Source organism: Cololabis saira, chromosome 3 (assembly GCF_033807715.1).
Source record: "Cololabis saira isolate AMF1-May2022 chromosome 3, fColSai1.1, whole genome shotgun sequence".
In the NCBI taxonomy this organism is placed as follows: domain Eukaryota; kingdom Metazoa; phylum Chordata; class Actinopteri; order Beloniformes; family Belonidae; genus Cololabis; species Cololabis saira.
In genome coordinates, this window is record NC_084589.1 from 19,486,210 (window position 1) to 19,501,667 (window position 15,458).

The following is a 15,458-nucleotide window of genomic DNA, read 5'->3' on the forward strand; positions in this document are numbered from 1 at the left end:
AGTCATGATTTTTCATTATAAGTGCTGTTTTAATGTTTTTTTAAGCCTTCCCTTCCATATTCTGTGTAGTGCTCTTCAAAACACGAGCTGGGTTTAAAATACCACTGAAGCAGCCTGATGTGGCAGGCTAATGACATCAAAATGCAGATTTGAAGCTTTGGCTTTGGTACAAAAACAACTCTCACTTCAGTAAAAACTCAACAACATGCACACATATATGCACATTTTCACACGTGCGCGCACACACACACAGATGCACATACGCTTACAGAATATGCCCACACATGCAGACACACAATCACAATTGCGGCAACCACTCCTCCACTCGCACAGTTTGCACAGTTAAATCAAACTGATTTGCTACCATTGTGAAAGAAAATTAGCATAACAAGGGTGGGATCAAATGAGGTAGTTACAGCTTGAATCATAAATTGCAGACTGAGCAAACGTGCGGCTGCAAATGGAATGTAGTTCACATCAGTATTCATGAAAATAAAAAAAGTAAGCTGTAGGTTGTTTTTTTTTTTTTATAAATTTCATTTAAAAACCTTGTATTTAAATTTTTGTTGAGCGCTCCAAATGATTGTATGGAATCACCAGGAATTTCTAGTTCAATGACACAGGGTTCAGCTGACTTTTTTTTACAACAATATGGAACTTGAACATGTAAATATTACTATTATTTGTCTTTCTTTTTTTGGCATGCTGCTTTGCATGTACTTATGTAATATTAATTCAGACACTTAATTTCAGTTCCATACTGCACTGTTGGCAATAAGTAAATGAACATGCATTCATTCACCAGATCAGTACCGCCTTTATCCATGCAAAATATGAATCTTATAAGAGCATAGAAGATGAATGGTTAAAAGGTTACATTATGCAGAGTTAGGACTATGGTCACCTTTGTCAATTACATTTTTCTCATGGCACTATTACCAATACGTCTGCTCAAAATGAGGTCAGTAACAGTGCATGGTGTATTATGCCAAAAACTACTGCTCATATCTACACAAATGAATGCACTAGGACTGAGACATATCATCATCTGCAATACAATACTTGTCCTAAAACTTTTGGCCAAATGTTTTATTGTCTTTTAATTTGAATATTTGTCTGAAACTAACATGTTGCAATCTCGAAAGCCCCAGATTAGAAAAAGTTTACGAAATAGAAAATGCCAACAAATAAAGTAATTCCAAAATTCACTTTCCAGTAAGGGTTACATTTCACCAAGGCTGCCTATTGTCAACAATTCTTTTCATAACGTTTATGGACAGAATTTCTAAGTGCAGCTGGGGAGTGGAGTTTGGCAGCCTCAGAATTGGGTCTCTGCTTTAAGTAGATGATGTGGTTCTGTTGGCTTCATTGGGCCATGGCTCGGCCATCGTAGGATCATAGGATGCCTCCTTGATGCTTCTAAGGTGAGGTTACATTGGCATGTCCCAACAGAAGGTGGGACATGCCAATTTTAGGGTACTGCCCCTAAAACCCGACCCGGATAAGCAGGAGAAGATGGATGGATTAAATTTGCTTTCAATTTTATTTTCTTTGCAGACACTATGAACCACAAATTTTTCATGCTTTTTTTTCTTGCCAGCTTCACTTAATTTGTTAACATTCACTGATTTGAACATTTCAGGTCTGCAACATTGAAATAAGTTAAGACAATAAGATCAGGGCTCTCAAGTCTCACGCATTGAGCATGAGGCACACGCATTTCCACATGTTCACACGCCACACATTTCTCAAGCTGAAAAATTATCTATCTCGGATGCAGACTACGCAACTGTGTGCTGAGCACTTAGAGCCCAGATATACTTGCTGTGTGTGCTTACATTCGCGTCCGTTCACGTCCGTTCACGTGCACCACCAACTGCAACGTCGCTCGCGTAGTATGCGAGGAGAGCACGTCGTACCGGCGGCAACCGATTGGGGGCAGTAAGCAGAGCCACAGTTGGAAAAGTGATTAAATATTTAGTAGCAGCGGTATTAGCAGTAGCAGATTAGAACAACGAACAAGTTTACATGACAATTTTGGATGAAGAGGAGATTATAACATTGCTTTGGTTGTGATCTCGGCAAAGGAAATGGCGCCAGCGACCTCCGCGTCGTCACTTGTGACCAGCTGGTATCTGACCGGGACCAGCGCCACTCGTGGCCAGAGCGAGAACTGCAGGTCGCGTACGCGTTCAGTGTCTTTTTGAGAACGTGCATGTCGACGCATCAAATGAATGCAGGATACGTGTGGTGGCCATGATGCGTACACGGTCTGAACTGCAAGTATATCTGCTCTATAACTCAGAGCACCTGTCTGTCAACCTAGCGGCCAATCAGAAAATAGAATTTCTCACCCAATCAGTAAATAGAAATTTTTTTTGCTTCCAGGTGAGTTCTGAGTTTCAGCTTCAAGCGTTCCATGAATGCATAAGTTACATCATACACACACACACACACACACACACACACAAATAACAAAGCATTTCAGTTGTCATTTTCTCCTGTACATCATAATCAGGTGTGCAACAGCACAGAGTTGTCATTGTAGCATTTCATTTTTTGCTTCAAAATTCTCAATGTATGCTCTGTAGGAGACAAGTCAGGATCACAGGCAGAAGATTCAAGTCAAACCCTCTTCTTCCTCAGCTATAAATTGTAATGTGCGTGAAATGTTGTTTTGCATTGTTTTGTTGAAAAATGTACAGACATTCCTGAAAAAAAAAATGAAACATCGTTTTGAAGAGATCATATGTTATTCTAAAACCTCAATGTACTGCATTAAGGATTCTGTCACAGAAATGTGTAAATAGCCTTTGCCAAGGGCACTGAAACAGCCCTTTACCATCACAGACATTGGCTTTGTGACTTTTTTCTGATTTCAGTTTGGAAGGACCTTTTTGTCTTTCATCTGGAGCACATGGTCTCCATCCATCCATCCATCCATCCATCCATCCATCCATCCATCCATCCATCCATCCATCCATCCATCCATCCATCCATCCATCCATCCATCCATCAACCCATACATACATACATACATACATACATACATACATACATACATACATACATACATACATACATACATACATACATACATACATACATACATACATATATACATGAATATATATACACCCTGGACAGGTCACCAGTCCATTTCAGCACATGGCCCCCAGTTCTTCCAAAAAAAGATTTGGATTACTGATTTATCTAACCATATAAAAGGTCTCCATTGCACGATGGTCCTTCTCAGATGGTCCAGAGCTGAGAAACGATGTCACTGCTGGAGAAAATTAACAGAAGGCATCTTTTTATAAAACCAATATTTCAAGAGGCAAATATGAATGTAGCCTTTTACAAGTATTCGACAAAGGCTTCACAATGCTGTTGAAGGGATCGGAGTTCAGGTTTGAGTCAATGTCTGTTGCGCAATGAAACTCCTTCACTTTCCAAAAATGGTTTAATGATATTTTGCATTCTTAAACAGTAGATGAAAAAATATATTTGAATCCCTCTGAATCTCTCTCCCTCTCTCTCTCTATTTATCTCTCTCTCTCTCTCTCTGTCTCTCTCTCTCTCTCTCTCTCTCTATCTATATATCTGGAAAAGGGATTTGTCAAATCTAGATGAGGTGCTTTACTATTCATCCATTCCTTGCCACAGTCATTAGGTTCTCATCACTCATCACTTTAAGTTACTGCCAGCATATATACAGTACTCCTTGCTCTTTGGTTCTCATTTTCCAAATCCTTATCTTACCTCCCAGTAAGTCCCATTTTATTGTCAAAACAGACAGCCATTTACCTTCTCGTTTTGGATTTTGTTCCTTGGATTATCCCTTTGTCCTTCTCAAAGCTACCTCAATTCTATCAGTCAGTCCCTGTGTGTTGCCTGCGGTTCAAAAGTGGTCCAATAATTACCATACTGTAACATGAAAACCAGGATTTGCTGAACTAAACACTGACTGCCTGATACAGTGCTGCACGCAACTATAGAATATAAATTATCATCGTTTGTACCTAGCCTCCAGAAAGTTATTTTAATTAAGAACAGGAGGTTTGTTCTGTATCTCTCATCTGCAGGTGATCAGCAGCATTTGTTTCCCTTCAGCTACATTTTCATGCATTTAACATATACCGTATGAATTTACCAAACGTTCTAGCTTCATGCATCTCTTATAAAACGTATTTACCTATAGCACAAGAGCGAGAATAGTAGGTTATACTTTACTCACTTTATGACTTTATGAAGTATATGAAATACAATGTAGCTTCTCGTGACAGTTGAATTTAAGTGAATACTGAAGTCAAACGGACCAAATTGCCTTTCAGTGCATGCATGGGTATGTTGGTAAAAAGTTGCAATTAACGTGAAGACCCACAATGCACTCATAAGACTATATACATACGGGCATACAGGAATTCCAGAGGTAAAATAATTTAAAAAAATTACATGGATAATTATGTGCAAGTAAACCAATATAATAAAGGTTGGTGCTATATTTCTATGTGACATTTTACTTGCTAAATATTCAGTATCCTGTATTTGGAAAGCTTCTGTGCCATGTGAATATGAGGTTATTGAAAAATACATTGAGACTTCCAGTCATGACCAACAGCACCAATAATCAAAATATTAACTCATAAAAAATGGAACCCAAAACAGAAACTTTGGTCTTAATCAGAAAAGCCTTTGTTTCTCATTCTGCTCCATGGCTGGTAGAGACGTTTTCCTGAATGTAATTAAACTTGAGCCTGTAAGGATAAAATGTAAGCTTATTAATATGTTCAGAGAGTAATGAAAAAATAAAGACAAAGAATAAAACACACACAAGTATGGCCTCCCATTTATTGCTTGAGAAATTATATTGGATTTAATAATCCAGAGCTGTGATCACATAGCAGAATATCATTACAATACATTTTTTTTTTAAAACACCTGAAAAGTGATGGACAGAGGAAGCGTAAAGACAGCACTGATCGGTGGGCAGAACTAAGAGGTGGTGATGAGAGAAAGCTAGCGTGTTAGTGTTACGAAGAAGAAAAGTAGAGTTAGTCTGTGGATATAAGTGAAGCTAGTCAACATGCCAGAAGCCTTGCATAGACACCAGAATGAGCAAACAGGAAATTTACCCACAAGTCATGCTCTGTCTTTGTATTTCACCCCAACTAATAAATCTCAATTAAACCATCTTGCGTCAAGCCAAGGATCCCACGCTGAGCTTGATTAATGAGATGTAGCAAACCACCATGTGTTTATTAACCTGGAATCAGTCGCTGAAGACAAATGGACCATCCTATCAGTAACGTGGCGTTCAACAGACAAGGGTAGACAACCGCACAACTCTAGTTTATACCTTTTGGGCTGTAATGCATAAATTAAAAGCAAAAGTCAATTAAGTTAGATCATTATTATACTTGTTTATCTCAGAGAACAAAAAAAAAACATTCCACAATAATGTTCAGTCTTTTTCTTTTTGTTATAACTTTGAATGGTGATTGATTATTCTGATATCTTTCCCCTACGTTTGTATGGACTGAGACCATCCTCTTGATGTTCTGGCATTGAAAAAGCAGAGTCATTATTTAGTCTGCTCATTTATGACCTTTCTGCAGCTACCGCTCTTGTGCTCTGGGTTCATTCAGTTCATTCAAATGATAATCCTCACTTCAAACAAACAAGCCAATAGTTCCTGCACACAGCGCTTATAACCATTACAAGCCTCATGATCCTTTTCTTTGTCATTTTCCTGCTCATAACTATATGACAGATGGATACATTTGTGTAATATACACATATACCACTGCAAAACTCTATGTGTGAAGTGCTCAGTAGATCTGGATCTGCATTTATGCTTTTTAACAGCCACCCATAACTAAACCATACACCTATTCACCACACAATCCTCTATTAAAACTACATACATTTCAACAGTAACAAAGAGAAAAGGAAAAGAGGGTGAGAATGGTGGAGGGGGGTGGAGGGCTTTCAACCTCTTTGGGAGCCTAGAGTCTTTTTCGGTGAGGCACTGTAGAGTCGGCTGGAGAGAGATGGAATATCCTACCGAGCAAGGATAGTGGTAATTGCCTCTGTGTCTGCGTATGGGATAGACAAGAAAGAAAAAGAAAAATTACAAGCGTGCATGTGTGTTTGTGTGTGTTGCCAGCATCACCTCCAGGCTGAACTGATGAGCTCATTATTTTTGCTCCCAGAACCCCCACCAGCATCTGCAAACAGCAACACACAGCAAAGCACCCTGCAACTGGATGTGGAAGGCTGTGTGTGTGTTCAGGACTGTGGCCTTTTCCCTAGATTTCCGAAATATTTGTAAAAACGATAGAGATAAAGAGAGATGGGATATTTTAAAAGGAAAAGAGCATGGAAATAAACAAGTGTAAAAGAGCTAAAAAAAAACCTTATATTTGAGAGTGGATAAGAGCTGCAATCATGTTCATGTTGTCGACTCTGAGAGAGCAAGCAAGCATTGACGATACGTTTATTATCAAAAAATTTATGATATGAAAAGAATTTTATAGAAACGTAAATACCGTACTGTCTTTTATAAAGACTGTGGTGAAAGATAAAAACTGAACAAATCAAAACAGTACAAAATTAGATAATTATACACTTTTGAAGATTAAAATGAAAATGTGTATCACTGACCTACAATGGACTGGCAACCTGTTTGGCATATCCCGCCTCCCACCTGAAGACAGCTGTGATGGGCTTCAGGGAGAGGCTCCAGCAGATGACCTCTTCCTGTTCAGGTGACCATGAACACGAAGAGGCAAGTAGAGATAATGGATGGATACTGATTATCGACACAAACGCCCACTCTATGTTAGAATTGTGATAAAATGATCATCTCTTCCCAGTTTTAAATGTTGCCTGTTTGAATGAGAAAGACCGAAAAATACAAACTATAGCTAACTAAGATAACATGCTAAAGGAGATAACTGAAAAATTAGCTGCAATAAGGTCTAAGAGTAAACATGCATTGACACTATGATGACCCAGTCCCAGGAGTCCGGAGGTCCCACACATTACCTTCACTGTTCTAGGACTAGCTGCTTATGGACAGAAATCTCCAGAGCTGTTCTTGTAATCTTCTGGAGACACTTGCCCAGTTTGACGGTCACAGCCCTGATCCCTCCAGGTATCCCTATCCCCACTGTTGCCTAAAATTCCACATCTTCTCTACTTTCTCCTTAGTAACACCTTGGTAGTTGTCAGGCTTCTTGTGGTTCTTCTTCTTGATGTCAGTGTTGCTCTTGACTGTTAAATCTATCACCACAACCTTCTTCAGGAGTATCTCCAGTTTACAGCTGGTCTCACCGGATCTTTGCTCTTTGATTCTCTTCCACCTTTGGAGGCTCATGTCATCTAATCCTTTGGGTCTTCTAATTCACATTTGGGAAAAACAATTTCCTTTTTACCATTCCAGGTACTGTACGTGGTTCAGGAGTTCCATGTGCTACCTGCATTTTACTTACCGATCTTTTAAGATATGTTGCCTTCTGGCCATTAAAACCAGTTGCCTTTCAAACGTTCTGCCTATGATTATATTTTCATTCATTAATTTTCCACATCCGATCTTCCACTCCGATCCAATTCAGGGTCCCGGGGTTCCATTGAGGCTATTTCAGCTGCCAATAGGCAAGAGGTCACCAGTCCATCACAGGGCCACTCAGAGACCAACAACCCTTCTCACTCACACTCACCACTAAGCTCAATTATTTCTTTCTTTCAATTTAAAATCACCAACCGGCCTAATGTGAGTGCTTTTGGACTGTGAGAAGAACCTGGAGAACACGGAAAAACTCCACCCAGGCAGTGCTAAACAATAGTACCATTGTGCTGCTCATTTTGCCTATAGTTGTACAATTATATAGTGTTTATGATGACTAATCATGAACAAGAAAAATTATGCAATGCGTTTTTGTTCACATCAGACTGTGTTTACCTACTTTCAAGACTTGATAGAGACATTTTCATTTATTTTCATTTTTCTTTTATGTAAAAGCTTAGATTCTGTACCTGTAAATCTTTTGAAATCATACAGTAGTTATACATATTTTATAGCATACTACCTTAAATCATATTGTATGCAATTAAACTGTGATGTATGTTGTGCCTTTATCGGTGTGTGTGTGTGTGTGTGTTTGTGTTTGTGTGTGTGTTTACATGGAGAGATTAAAAAAAGAAACACTATATCATGGTCTGGGCAGTTTTCTCTCACTCGTCTGTAAACTCACACTGTTTGTATATGATGCAGCCCAGCAACCATGTCTAGGATAAAATGCACTGATTCGGCTTGGTTAATGTGCAGATACTTAAGATATGAGAGCAAGAAATGTCCTGCCAGAAGATCTCAAATAGTAAGATTTGGGATGCGAGTATACAGACACACGTACACAAACACACGCGTATAAAGACGAGGGAGCAGATCCCTATCATTTGGAAAATTAATGCCAACGTAATAAGAGGCAGGACGTTGAAATTTAAGACTTTGGGAAAAACAGACGTCATATGGCAAAGTTAAGCTCCATGATGCAAAACAGACACACACACACCCAGCTGTTCTTTTATGTGGTTTGAATTTGAAAAAAAAAAAGACTTGGAAAAGTTGGTGCGTGCATGTGTGATGGTTTCAAGCGTTTCAGTTTAGTGAAACACAGATATAAAGATTTCAAATGTGATTGCTTCTTGTACTTATTTTATACTTGTTCATTTAACAGATCTGTGATTCTATCATTTTATTTATTTGGTTAAGTTTAGGTTGAGGCATTTCAGCTGAATAGCTTGATTTGATGACAATATTCATAAGTCCCATGTTTTCCATACAACATTTATATGATTAAACGTTTTCTAAATTTGACACATAAATCGTCAACATAAACGATTTATATATTTATATTTAAATATCATCACATAAAGAGGTGACTGGTGGGGATGAGTGTGTCATCAATTTGACTGCGTGTCCTCATCGGAGGTGCCAACTCTGGTTACGCAAAAGTGCACTTGTCTTCTAAAATACATCAAAACATCATTTTCTTTTGTTTTGTATTGTATTGAGACAGACACAGATTTACTGTTGTGTTACATAACCTTTTCCCTCCAATTACACATCTTATTTGTTGGTGAATTGATAATACCAATGGGTTTTTACAGATGGAGTCTGTATCCTTTCAGGGTGAATTCAAGACCTTGTATGCTCCAGGAGCTATTGATTTTCCTGCTCTCTTCTTCATGATGCTCTGTACGTTCAGTACCAGACAGATCCAGTCGACCCGGATGACTAAGCGTGTAAACAAGTGTTATCCAAGAACATTTACTGATAGCGCATTTCCTAAGTCAGGCATCTTTCTGCAAATAGCAGTCAACAGCCCATTATTAAAGGATTTAGACACTTTGCAAATGAATGATGAGGGGGTTTACAACATTTCTTCCTTCTTGAGTTAAAATCTGCTGAACCAGTTCTTGACCCTTCACAACCATTTTGATATCATCCAAACAGGGTTCTGTCAACACAGCAGCACCAATAATGATCCTGTGAAAGTAATACCTGACATCCACTTCAACATACACGAGCACCTACACATTACGGGATCTCATTGCTTGATGTTTACAGTTGGCCACAACTCATTGCTCCATGAAAAGGAAAACTGGGTGGGACTTCCTGTCAAAGAACTAAACTGCTTTGAATCGTTTTCAAAAGCCAGAGACTATTTAATGTCTATAGGTGATTGCATATCAGAGCAGAAAACAGACAGAAATGCACAAGGTTCTGCTCCAGGTCCTCTAAGATTTACTTGCTGCCGTTTGTTCAGACAATTTAAAGCAATAACATTTGCTACCATAGTTATGTGGGTGACGTGCAAATGTCGGTAAACAAATGCTCGGGGCATTGAAAACTCTTAGAAGCAGTCATTAAATGCATTGTACAGAGAGGGGGAGAGAAAAGTATGTTTCACAAGTTTCAAGTTAAACAAAGGCAAAAACAGAGGTTATTGTCTTTGGAGCCACGGAAGAATGATTACACATCTCTGCTCAACTTTAGCTCTTAATGTCACAAACCACAACACAAGCCAGAAATCTGGGTGTCATTATGGACTCAGACTTCAACAGCCATATCAAGTCCGCCTCATATCACCTCAAGGATATTCCACGGTTTCAATGGTTGATATCCTGGAGAGATTTAGAAAATCTGGCCCATGCATTTATTTTTAGTAGACCTTATTACTGTAACAGTGTATTTACTGGTCTGCCTAAAAGATCGATCAGCCAGCTGCAGAAAAGCTGCTGCTAGACCACAAAAAGTGGATAATTTCTCTCCAGTTCAGAGTCCCGCATTGCTGTTTCTATAAAGCTTGAAATGGCTCAGGGCCAGAATACATTTCAGATCTTTTGGTGTGTTACTAGCCTCTTAGCTCATCCTGGAAACGTTTGCTTTCTGTCCCAAGAGTTGAATCCAAATTGCAGAAGCTGTTTTTTGTTTTTATGCATCATATATCTGGAGTAAACTCCCAAAAAAGTCCATGTCTGTTGCAACTCTTGCTTATTTTAAATCAACTTTCTTGTTTGCCACGGCATTATGGTGATTGACTGTCATTATTAACTCTTGCTGGACTGTATGTTTTACTGTTTTGATTGTATTGTGTATATAACTGTAATCCACAGTATATCTTATGTAAAGCACTTTGAATCAACTTTTTAATGAAATGTACTGTATATAAAATATTTGTTTTGTCTTTTCATAAGAACATATCCCCTGGGTAAAATATTTAAGGTAAAAAAATAGAGTCTAATGTGGAGTTCAACTGTTGTACTTTTTAAGTGTAAAGCTGCACTAAAACATGAAAACTCCCAACCCTCAGGTAGCACGGTAAAAGCTAATTATTTGGTTGAATTAAACTATCCACCCTGATTTTTCCCGACTCTGCAACACCAGACCCTTGTCTGTGCCCAGCCTTGTCAGCATCTGGAGCTGCAAGCCTCATTTACCAGATTCACATCAGTTATGCTGCACCACAGTTTAGCTGCTAAAAAGTACAGGAACATAAAGACAGATAGGATCTTAACCAAAAACAAACCCATAAAAATTTCCTCTAACTATAGCCATTACAGTGTTGTATAAGGTTTTGAAACAAAGCCAAAGGGTTCAAGAAGTAAGCATTGTTGCCAGGTCAAAAGTCGCTTATGAAGCACTTTTCAGTCAGATAAGACCTGCCTTCGCTTTTAGGTCTTATATGAAGCAAGAATGGATAGGAAGGAGATGAAGTACCATATGTATGGAGATAAGGAAAAGCTTGGGGGAGTCCGTGCAGCCATTTAAAAAAAACACATTAACAATATTTGAACAACTCCAGGTGGAAGAAATTGTTTTTAGCTGAAAACGTGATGAGGGAAATGAGATCAAATTAATCAAAGAGAAATTTGAATGAAAACAGGTATTGTTTAATGTTCCTCCAACTGTTTTACAGTGTTTCTATGTTTCAACGTTGTCCTCCCACTGGACGGGGAGGAGGGCAGGAGAAAGGATCGAGTTCCCAGGTCTGCTGCAGCTGCAGACATAACAGCATGGGAAACAACACGTACAGGAGAGGGCGAGAGAGAAGGCTGAATGCTGTGTGCCTGGTGAAAGAAAGAGAGAGAGAAAGAATGAAAGATGTTGCATTGTGGGAACGTTGCGTTGAGCTGGCTGTGTGTCCAGCCGTTGCTAAACTGACATGCATGTGGGCAGTAAATAAAGATCTGCTTCCCATGACAGAGAAGTCTGGCTTTGCTCCACTGCAGCATCCCACTGCTCACTGGCCTGTAAAGAAAATGGGCAAGCTTAAACCAGCCAGACATGGATTTACTGTCTTAATTTTTTTTTATTTATACTTTATCACCACAGCCAAAGTAGATAAACTAATGCACTACTGAATAGAGACGATTCTAATGAACCAAAACAAGGCTATCAGTATGAATGTTTCATGCCAGTAGACAACTAACACTTAAGATTATCTTCAGTTGGCATTTTCGGTGTCAGACAGATGAGACTCTACCTAGTGTTGAACACTTCACTGCATCAACTTTTTTTTGGTTTGGACTCGTACTCGGAAATGATGAAGTAAAATAACATTTATTTAATATATGCCAAATTCAAAATGCAAATTACAAGATGATGGTTTTGGGAACAGGGTGGTTATGTGCTGGACAATCTCTTGGTCAGGAACTCTGATTTCCTGAATCATGTCATCACTTTAAGGTTACTAAGCAACCAGCACACACTATCTTGCAGGAAGCCAGGTTTCCATTCTTTATTGTGTAATAATTTCATCTCATAGCACTTGGTAATTAAGATAATAACTGTAATTACCTAAAATGGTAAACTATTATTCTACTTAAGTGGCATTACAATGAGGTCAGAGTTTCCTATGAATAACAATCCCTTTTTAGTTTTAGTTGAAATAAAATATGTCACAGAGGAGGCTGCCTTTGTTGGAAAAAGCAGAGAACGGAGCTGAATGAAAGGTGACATGACTGAAGAGGTGAGAATGCCATCACTGAGGGTAAAGTGACGAGCGATTCTTTACTTTATACATTTATTTTCAGGAAAACTGCCTGCTCAGCTTAAAAGGTGGGGACCAGGCAGGAGGTGTGTTTCTGTCTGTTCGTGTTCACATCTGCTGCCACATCCTCAGCCAATCAGAAACCACCATACAGGTTCAACTGCCAAGTTTACTGGGTCAAAAAACGAACAGCGAACAAGGATGAATCAGACTGGTGAGGTGAAGGAATTGGGAATACCACTGGTGTGCATAGATTCCCGCTGTGTTTTTCCATTTTCTGATCTCATATTCATGTTTGGTCTATTTACCTCTTCCATAATGATCTTGTTGTATCGTAATTCATCGCCTGTTGCCATGTTTTAAATGAATACGCTTTCTCAGAGGTTAATTCATTTTGTGTTACATGATCTAACGTAAGCACAGCTCTGTTCTTTCCAGATAATCTTTACTGCTTCCGAACATTTTTTTTCTTCATTAGTATTCAAAATAATACTCTTTGGACTCTTGTGTGGTTGCCTAAATAGAGTAGTTACTGGAAGTACCAAGTGAGGGCAAGTCACAGTCACCTTTCCAGCATCTTGTCCTTCAGGTTTCCATCTTCTTTTTCTCTCTTCTCTGATTGGCACCACATTATGATTTAAAATCTGTTTCTCTTCCCTCTCATTTCCCGCTTCTATTTTTGTGTCTTTGTTTCCCCCCCGCACTCTTTCTCTGATCTCTGCACCTTCCTTCCTTCAGTTTTCCATATTTGTTGTTAAATTTAGTCAGCCGGCAGCGTATACCTCGATGCACTTGTCACCATACTGTCAGCATCTGAGATGTCAGGATGAAACTAAAAAAGATCTCAGTAATGGGCAGATATTGAGTAACGCTGTCCTTTTTTCTTAAGATTGTGCAGGGACAAATCTGCACAGGAATGATTTGCTGAGTGGAATCTAAATATACTGTAAGGAAAAAAAGCAAAAAAAACATCACTGGATAAAATGGATAGGATAGAGAAGGAATACAGAGATCAAGAGAGAATACCAGAAGAAAAACAATTGGGAAAAAAACCCAGACAGGAGACATGGTAACAGGCTGATGCAGCACAAAGGTGAAAATGAATAGTGAAATGGAAGCTTGATTGGGATGAAATGAGACGACAGAAATGAGACAGGAGAGGTACAATGAAGTGCGCCTCCCTGCAAACACAAAGAACGCCTTACACATTCCTTCATAAGCAATTTAATCATATTTCACATATTACATGTTCTTAAGTTATTCTGCGCCATATGTTCATCCTATTTACAAATGTCTTCAAATGCCAGCAGTGCTATAGCTATAATTTTAGAATTATTTGTTCCTGCTGTTTCATATGCCTGTCTTATTGGTCCCCATATGGCCAAGCAGCACAGTCTTTAGTTTACATTCAGCATGCCTCTGTTTCCAACATCTCCATCAGATAACATTCAACACAATCACACTCAATATTAGACTGGCTATTCTTCCTCTCCAAGCACAATGTTTTTCCGATTCCCATGACAGGCAATATGAGGCGCCGCAATTCACTTGCAAATGTTGCATGTATAGGACTGCATTATTCGTTTATTGGCCACTGACAACATTTCCAATATAAGGACAAGCACAGAAGGAGGGATACGGTGGCACTGTGCTGGGTGCAGCCTTAAATATTACAGTTTTGTGTGCTGCTGGAACAGAAGTCTCCTCCTGTGACACAAATATAGTGCACTGGCCTGTCAAACAGGCTTTTATTATGAGACACAGACAGGGAGAGAGCATGTAAGACTGCAGGAACAATTACTGTATTATTTGGGGTTCAGCTGTTTCCTGCTGCCCTGTGGGTGATGATAAAAGCTGGCGTGTGTGTTGTGTCTTCGTGTTGTGTCTTTTGCACCAAATTTTTCTTGAAACACCCTTGGATTGCGAAGCGAAAATGTGTGTGTTTCCATTTGATATTTGGAATATTTTATGGACAACTGGTGTTTTCTAGGATGTTTTTGATCATGTATCCTCTACTTTACAGAAGAGCCTCTGCACTGTGCATCTGTACTGAGATCATGTCCTGTAAATGCTGGAACAGAGCAGCAACAAGAAAAGGAAGTGACACTTAAAAGCATCTATGTTTCAAATGGATTTTTTTTTCATGAGGTGAAATCTGAGTCAGTGATGATGATGGTGTTGAGGATGATGACTGCTTTAAGTGGTTCACCAGTCACAGGAATAATAGCTAATAAGATAGATCTGTTTTTAGCACGAGCCGCAATTCCCTTGATTCACCACACACCTAACAGTACCTGTGTAATACTAAGTTGCACGTCCTAATACAGCATGAGAATGGCACCTTTTATTACACATGCCTCATTGAGTTTGTTTATTTGTTGGTAATCGCAAAACTATTTGTGTTACATCGCCCTATATGGTAGATGTTCAGTGTTAATGGAACAGTCTGTAGTCCCGCAAGAGGACCATAAACTTTACAGAGCTGCAGAAAACCAGATCTCCGCTTTTATTTGGGCCTCATTTGGGTCAGTGTATTATAATGAGCTAATACTGAACCAAAGCCCAGAAGTTCACCAACAGCAGCAAATGCATGCAATTATGTTTTTTTTTTAGTTTTTTTTTTTAATTCTAACTTGGCATTTCCATCAAATTAAGAGGAAAACTCCAGCCAGGGAGACTGTTGGGTTTGGATCGGCCAGACCCTGTCAGGTCCAGTTAGTCTGATCAGTAGATGCTTTCAACTGACTGCCATCTCAGGTCACACATGTTTTAACAAAAGTAAAAAAAAAAACAAACAAAAAAAATGTGGCGATCGAGCCCATCCACTGTTTGGTACTGGAGACACATTGTGTTATTGTCATGAGTCTACTCACGGCTCCAGTAATTGGGTATTATTCC